The sequence below is a fragment of the Myotis davidii genome, unplaced genomic scaffold (genome assembly GCF_000327345.1).
Source record: "Myotis davidii unplaced genomic scaffold, ASM32734v1 scaffold847, whole genome shotgun sequence".
NCBI classification, from domain to species: Eukaryota; Metazoa; Chordata; class Mammalia; order Chiroptera; family Vespertilionidae; genus Myotis; species Myotis davidii.
In genome coordinates, this window is record NW_006298049.1 from 10,529 (window position 1) to 19,369 (window position 8,841).

An 8,841-nucleotide genomic window follows, 5' to 3' on the forward strand; every position below is an offset into this window, starting at 1 on the left:
GCATGTTTTATACAAGGTTGAAGAAAATACATCTATTTCCCGGACTTAACAATCCAGGGGACCCACAGACACACGTTGATGCACAATGAAAACAGAAGCAGTGGGTTCTGACACCAGCCTCCATGCTCGTGTCAACTCAGAATGAATGGAAACCTGAAACCTGAGCAGCCAGGGGATGGTGCTGGTGCCGTTACCTTCAGGTGGGGGCCCAGCTTTCCAGGGGTCCTGTGGTCTGGCCGGGGATGCCCGGTCAGCTTCATCTTTAGAGTCTTTATGATTAAGCCCAAAGGCCTCTGCTTTGCTTGTCCACCTTACCCATGGCCTCTGCTCCGTTTCTCAGAATGAAGAGACACCTGCGGCTTGAATATCCCCAGTGTCCCTGCTGAGGACTCCTGCCCCCTGGCCCCTGTCGCCATCTCTCAGCCCTTGGGTATCAGCCAGCATGACCATCACTTCAAATTCCAAATTTTAAAAATCAACCCTGTCTTCCCTTTCTGACTAGTCCCCTTTCTAACCTTTCCCACCTGCTTAATGGCACCACCTAGAAAATACTAGTAGATGTCATTGTTTGGCCCTCTCCCCCTCTTTCCTCCTTGTGGCACAACACAGGAGGTGCGGTACAGAGAAGAGTAGATGAGGAAGGGAACACACGTGGCTGAGCACCCCAGGAGGAGGCAGCCCTGTACTGTATGCTAAATCGCTGACCTCGGTAATCCAGGAGGTGGGGGGACAGTAATACTGTCCTAATTTTGCAGGTGAAACACAGAGGCTCCAAATGACTCAGGGTCTTGAGGCCAGGCAGCTATCAGTAGAGATAGCTGAGAATCCACCCTGTGCTCCCTGTACCCCACCGTATTCAGCCTGACTTGTTTTCTCTGGGGACTCCCACATGTGCTGCTTTTCTCCTGCCTTTGCCAGCACTGCCCAGCTCAGGCCTTCACCATCTTCTTCCTGAAGTGCTGTAACAGCTTCCCAGCTATTCTTTGCATCTACTCTTTAAAAAATATGTTCTTATTGATTTTAGAGAGAGAAGGAGGGAGAGAAACATCAACGTGAGAAACATCGATGTGAGGAACACTGATTGGTTGCCAACTAGAGATTGAATCCCCAACCTGAGTATGTGCCCTGACTGGGAATCAAACCGGGAATCAAACCAGTGACCCTTCGGTACATGAGTCAACACTCAACCAGCTGAGCCACACCAGCCAGGGCTGCCTCTACTTCATTCTGCTCCAATTGCCAGTGTCCAGCTGCTGTATAATTCTCCTGTAGTGCCCGGCCGAGGACCCTGAAACACGCCCCTCTGCCTCCAACATTACCACCACACGCCTGCATGCACAGATGTGAGATAATGACAACATCTCCCGCTTATTGAGTGCTAAGTGTCCTGCTCTATATGCACATTGCACTTAATGCTCGCAATAACACTGAGGTGTATTAATTTTTTCAGATCCCCAGAGAGGCCAAAGTGAAGGCCGAAGTGGGAGTGTGGATTCTTCTCTATGAAAAAAGCCTGGACTGGATTACCAAGGGCCCTTCCGGCCGTGTGCCATCCTGTGAGTCAAGAGCCACTGTATTTATTCTCAAGCTGCCCAAGTCAGCCACAGGACTGGGCCCGGCACCGGGCGGTTCCTGAGGGATTCTTCCTGACATACAAGATGTGAAATGGCACCATCATCCTTGGATTTCTACTTTCCAAATGTGTTGTTTTAGCCATGCTGGCCTACGCAGCACCCGAGTTCTCCTAGAGCCCTTGCGGGGCTCCAGGCAGATAAGAGATCCCGTTCCCTTCCTCCTCAAAGCTCAGACCCCTCCCTGTTTCCCTGGGAGAGAGAGTCAGCTGAGTTCTCCCCTGTGCGCTTGCAGCTTACGGCAGGCCAGCAGGCCCCGGGCATGGCTGAACTGGAGCCCAGAATGACGTGACCTCACTCTCGGTGTCTGATTTCAAAGCACAAGGCTCAGGTTCTATCATAGCTGCACATTTCTGAGCCTTTATCTTCCATCCCTGCCTTAAGCATTTCAGTCCACCCAGCCAATCTCTCCCCCACCCCACCCTCCCCCTTCATTCTTTGTCTTTTTTTGAAAGATATTTCTCAGTTGAAAAGAAACACATCAAAACTAAGACCGCGTTCCTTGTGATAAGAAAGCATGTACAAAATAAGTGAAATCCTGAATTCTTTTTTAAAAAATATGTGGGGTTTTTTGTGCCTGTTTAAAAAAAATACATTTTTATTGATTTTTAGAGAAAGAGGGGTAGGGAGAGAGAGATAGAAACATAGATGAGAGAGAAATATCGATGGACTACCCTGACTAGGATTTGAACCGGTGACCTCCCGGTGCATGGGATGACACCCAACCACTGAGCCACACACCTGGGCTGGCCTGAGTTCCTTAAAACCTGTCATTGAGGAATAAGTGTTTCTGGAACCATCCTTTTCACAGGGCTGCAACAGATAGAACCCATCAGAGACTCAGAAACACTCAGAATAAGAAAAGGACACGTTTGTTATGAGCAGCTGCATGTGGCTGAGTGCCCGGAGGGATGTGGGAGAAAGGTGGCAGTCATTCACTGCTCGGCAAAGGGCTGGTGCCAACAGCACCCAAGGAACCAGGTCCCAGTGCCGTGGTGGTGCCGACCAGGTCAGCATCCGCACAGGCAGGGCCGTGTGGGAGGACTTCCTGAGCAGCTCTCCCCAAACCCTCCAAGGAGAGAGTCCAACGGCCCTCCTGCGGCCGGCCTGCCGGGTGGGAGAGGGACAGGGCCCAGCTGGTCAGCTTGCAGCCCCCAGGGATGAAAACCCTGCCATCTGCAAAGGAAGGCCACCCTTCACTTCCAGTTGGGCCTTCCCTCTGGATGGTGTTTAGCCAGTAGAAATATAGAACGCCCCGTTAAATTTGAATTTAAGATAATGTTTCAGTACAAGTACTTTCTAAAGATCGCATGGGGCATACTTACATTAAAACATTTTTTATTCACTATCAGAAGCTCAAATATAACTGGTGTCCGGTATGTTATCTGGCTCCCACACCCCCTTGCAGTCTTCCCTTCGGACAGGCCTCCCCAGGGAGTATTTATTCTCACCGTGTGCTCTCAAGTACAAAGCTGTGTACTTCTGGTTCTCCTGGGACTCCTGGTAAAAAGGCAAAGACTTCAGGCCACACCTACTGAATAAAATCTCCAGGGCTGGGACCCAGAAATAAGCATTTTTATTTATTTTTTTGGTAAAATATATTTTATTGATTTTTTACAGAGAGGAAGGGAGAGAGATAGAGAGTTAGAAACATCGATGAGAGAGAGACATCGATCAGCTGCCTCCTGCACATCTCCCACCGGGGATGTGCCCGCAACCCAGGCACATGCCCCTGACCGGAATCGAACCTGGGACCCTTCAGTCTGCAGGCCGACACTCTATCCACTGAGCCAAACCGGTTTCGGCTAGAAATAAGCATTTTTAATTATTTTTTTGGTAAAATATATTTTATTGATTTTTTACAGAGAGGAAGGGAGAGGGATAGAGAGTTAGAAACATCGATGAGCTGCCTCCTGCACACTCCCCACTGGGGATGTGCCCGCAGCCAAGGTACATGCCCTTGACCGGAATTGAACCTGGGACCCTTGAGCCCACAGGCTGACGCTCTATCCACTGAGCCAAACCAGTTAGGGCCAGAAATAAGCATTTCTATCAAGTTGTTGTCCAGGTGATTCTGATACATATTTACATTGGTTATCTCTTGCTTCTGAACAAATAAACACAGACCGAAAGCAGCCATCTCTTATGTCACAGTTTGGAAGGAACTTGGAAAGGACTTAGCTTTGTGACACCGGCTCAGGGGCTCGAGATGCTGCACCAGGTGTGGGAACAAGCAGCAGCAGCTCATGGCTCTGCTGGTGCTAGAGAGTCTGCCTCCCAGGTCACTCCCGTGGCCTTTCCAGGCTTCACGTCTGTGCTGGCTACTCGCTGGAAACCAGTTCCTCACCACATGGCTGCTGGCTTTCCCCAGAGCCAGGGATGGGGTGTGGGGGTGGGATAGGGAGGGAGACTTCCCAAGACAAATCCAAAGGAAGAGAATTACACAAGATCATGCATACGAAGAGGGAGGAGTCGTTGAGGCCGCCTTGCAGGCTGCCTACCACGATGTTCACGTTTGAGAATGACTCCTACAGATCAGCCCTCAGCACACTACAACCAAGACCACATTTTAACAATGGGAGCCAGTTTCTTTTATTAATTTTTTTCTTCTATTTCCATTCCATCCATTACCCTTTGTGGATTTGAGACAACAACAAGGAAGAAGAAAAACAATCAAAATGATAATCTTAGGAGAATAGCAAAAAGTTAAAATTTTAAATGTCTACCAATATTTTTTGAATAGAAGGAAATTATTGGCAAATGCCACACATACATAGCTGCGTACTCCTGAAAAGTTTTAGCCCTCGATGTGGCTCTTGAAGAAACTCCTATGAGGACTTCTGGAAACATAAGTAGGGTGACTGATTGTCTCAACTAGCCCAGGACTCTCCCACGTCCTGAAAAAGCCTCCAGTACAAGCAAAATGAAATGACTGGGCAGCTTCTGAACAAGAAGCCAGTGAGAAACCACATCAGCTACTCCGCCCCCAACTATGGACTGAGCGGGTCCATCTCGTGATGAAGTGGGGAGAGCGAGAAGCCCGGCAGTGTGTGCCCTCAGCCGTGGCCTGAAGCTCTCTCATCTGGAAGACAAGGACCATAACTCACCACAGCTCTGCTTCAGTGAAGTTTTAAAATAACGATGCACGAGAGGTGCCATTTAGATGCTCAGCTGCTAATTTGAAGAGCCAGGCCCAGCTGAAAGGTGGGACTAAAAGGATCACTCCTTTACACCAAGCATGTCAAACTCAAAGGCTAACGCGGGCCAAATGAACAAGGTTTACGTGTATGTGTGCCGCAAAAAAACAAAAGCTTCAATTTTCATAGAAACATAGGCTTATTTCGATAGAGACACACTGAATACAAAGGGCTGAAGTAAATGAGTCATCGTTAACATAAAATAATAGAACATTTTAATAAAAATTAATATTTTTTCTTGAACATTAACCAAACACTGAATAACTGCACAAATTAATAAGCGTGATGCAACTAAACCTATTTTTATTGTTTTCCAAAAGCAAAATATTTCCTATTCCGCACACCGAACAAGTCAGTCCAAGACTAATGACGTGGCCATGTCTGCTAAAATATTCGCTGCTTGTATTAGTGGAGAGAAATGGTGCACCTGTGCATTAAGGTGTGTAAGGGAAATGAATGCAACAAGATTATAGTCATCACTCATTAGCGAACATTGTAGTTTGTTATTAATAATTATGTATAGCAGGGATATTGTAAAAATTAAGTTACAAAATTTTTATTTAAACGTTTCTTATATACCGTTATATTGGCTGGGCCACAGAAATATTTGTTATGGCCCGCGGGCTGTGAGTCTGACATGCTTGCCTTTACACATTTGCAACCAAATCTGACATTTTCTCCCTCAACTAGGCTGGCTGTGCTGACCGCCTGTCAAGGTGAACACAGCCCACAAAAGCAACATACATACGTTTAGTTTTCATGTTAATTTTCCATTTAATCTCCAAATGACCCTCTTCCCTCCAGAAAATGCTAAGCTACCAAAAAGGACAGTCATCTCAATTGTATCCTCAAGGACAAGCTTCCCAGAAAGCCTGCGGGAAGACGTGATAGAAAAGACATGATGCATTTTTCACAGCCATGATGGTGACTCCCATCTCCCAGGGACAGAACCTGTCACCAGCATCGCTCCTTCCCTCACCCTCCTCCACTCCCGTTCCTCAAGATTTGGGAGACTTTTCTTGTTGGCAAGAAAGGCAGTGATCTGTAAATTGTGTTAAAGTGCTCATCCCCTCTCTGTTTTTCTTCCGCTTGCACCAGTTCTGAGCAGGCCTGGGCATTTATATGATGCAAATTCTCTAATTCAAAATAGACAATGCCGCCCTGGCGAGGTGGCTCAGTGGGTTGAAGCGTCATCCAGTGCACCAAAAGGTTTCGGGTTTGATCCCCAGAATTCGAAAGATCGATGTTTCTCTTTCACATCAATGTCTTTCTCTCTCTCCCTTCCTCTTTCTAAAAACCAATGAAAACATATCTTTGGGTGAGGATTTAAAAAAATAGACAATGCCATGTATGCATGGCCCTGACCCTAACCCCTGCTTCCCAGGGGACTGTTCCCTGCCACTTTGCAGCCTAGTAACCTACAACCTCTCTGAGTTCCAATGAGGGAGTGTTTTGTGGAGATCAAAACAAATAAGATGAATGTAAATGAAAGATCTTTTAAAACCTTAGAGTGTCATATAAATATAAGGTGTTTCATTTTTATTAGCGTCCTTCCTCTGACATATTTCAGATATCTGGCAGCTGAGCATTCCCATAGTAGTATTATTTGCATCATTTCCTAGGTGAGAATTTCTACCTACCAACCTTAGCAAGCTGACCTAATAAGTATAGCAATCTTAAGGCTGCCCACAAAGCTGTTGCCTTATGATCTCTGTTGTATAATTTTAACTCTTAAGAGGCTGATTTTTGCCCCTGCGTTTAGACCCGTCTCCAAGGTGTGTCCTTTCCCTGACTTTCAAGAAGGTGATATTTCAGTTTATACAGAATGTAGCTTTTAGTTTTCTACCATTTCTACAGAATTACAGAGTGTTTTAAAGATCTATTTTTGAAGTTAGCAGTTCTATCTCAATAAAATTGATTTTTGAAAATGAGCAATGTTTAGCAAATCTTAAGTCCAGGGCATGAACCTTGGATGCAGGCTCTTCCCCAGCCTGTGCAGGAGGCAACCAATCGATATGTTTCTCTCACATCGATGTTTCTCTCTGTCTTTTCCTCTCTCTTTCACTCTACCTAAAAATCAATGGAAAAATATCCTCAGGTGAGGATTAACGAAATAAAGAACAGTGTAAACAAACAAAACAGAAACAGAATCATAGACACAGAATAGACTGACCTTTGTCAGAGGAGTTGGGGGTTGGGGCACTGGGTTATTCAGTGAAGGGTTTGAGAAAAAGGTGGAGGGATTGAGAAGTACTAGTACAGATTGGTTGTTGCAGAATAGTCACAGGAAGGTAAAGTGCAGCCTAGGAAATACAATCAATAATCTATAATGATAAAACTGTAATATGCTAATTAGACCAGATGTCCTTCCAGATGACCTTCCAGATGAAGCTGGGGCTGTGAGGGAAGCCTGGGTCCCAGGTGCCAGAGGGAAGCCGGTGCTGGCAGCCGGGGGAAGGAAGGCTTACTCTTGCACGAATTTCATGCATCGGACCTCTAGTATTGTAATAACTATGTACAGTGCCAGTTGGGTACTGGAAATACCGGGGGGACCACTCTGTAAAGTATATGACTATCTAACCACTATGTTGTTCACCTGAAACTAATAAAAATAATATTAAGTATAAACTGAATTGGGGGGGGGGAATATAATAAGTGCCAGATGACTGAACGAGACAAAAACAGAAGATAAATAATGATGATGATGATGATGATACGATTCATGCATCGGACCTCTAGTATTGTAATAACTATGTACAGTGCCAGTTGGGTACTGGAAATACCGGGGGGACCACTCTGTAAAGTATATGACTATCTAACCACTATGTTGTTCACCTGAAACTAATATGACCAGTGTGGCTCATTTGGTTAGAGCATCATCCTGTGCGCACCAAAAGGTCATGGGTTCGATTCCTGATCAGGGCACATATCTAGGTTTCAGGTTTGATTCCCAGTTGGGTTGCATATGGGAGACAATTGATTAATGTTTCTCTCTCCCTCTGTCTCTCTGAAATCAGTTTTAAAAGAAAAAGAGGGACAGAGTAACTGAAGGGGGGTTTGCATGACCACTCCCCTAATCCTGGTCGATACTTGGCAGTGGTTATTTGGAAAGATGGTAACAAAATGCCCTGAGACTCCTGGGTGAGTTAGTCATGAGAACTCTCCTGCGGCAGAAGAGTTTCTGGAGAGATTAACAAGCTGCAGCCATTCCACCTCCTCTCAGCCCGGGGAGGCTGCTCGGGCTCTCCCCTGCAGACTCCCACGCTCCTTGCCGTAGCCCCATGGAAGGACAGCAAACAATGCCATTCTTCTTGTTGCAAAATAATGGACACATTTTCCAAGGCTATCTGACAAGTTACGCCTGTGCTCATGAGACATTGCTGAGAAAAATAAAGCCAAAGAATTTCTCCAGCCTTTTATCAATTAATTTCAAAACTACTTACAGCATTTACACTTCCTTACACACACACACACACACACACACACACACACACACACCCCATACTCTGCTCACGTTTCCCAGGTCTGGGCAGAGATCTTTAAGTGCAAAGCTCTGAATTGTTAAGTGGCATTATTAGCTTGTGTCATATGTTAGCCCTAATCACATTTAAACATTTAAGCAAGATCAGATAAGGCAGCACTTCTATCCATTTTGATAGTCCTAAGCCCATCTATATGCAATTACAACATTTAGTCTAGTTTCCTATTGGTTGGTAATTTAATTCTCCTACAACTGCAGCCAATCATCTGTCAATCATGAAAGCTGCCTTTAAAATCAACCTACACTCTATTGTGGGGAAATGTTTTTCATAAATGAGCCCTGCGAGAGTAAGGGATCATCATGGAAACTTTTGAAATTCATGGTCTTATTTTTTCTGCTCAATTTGGTTTCAGGATGCTGTATCATCACAAAGTAAAGACCTTAGGCATCCCATATAAGAAATCACATTTTAAAACTACCTTACCGGGTTAAGCTCGCGCGTGGCGGTGTTGCGGCAGCAGCGGCTGCAGGG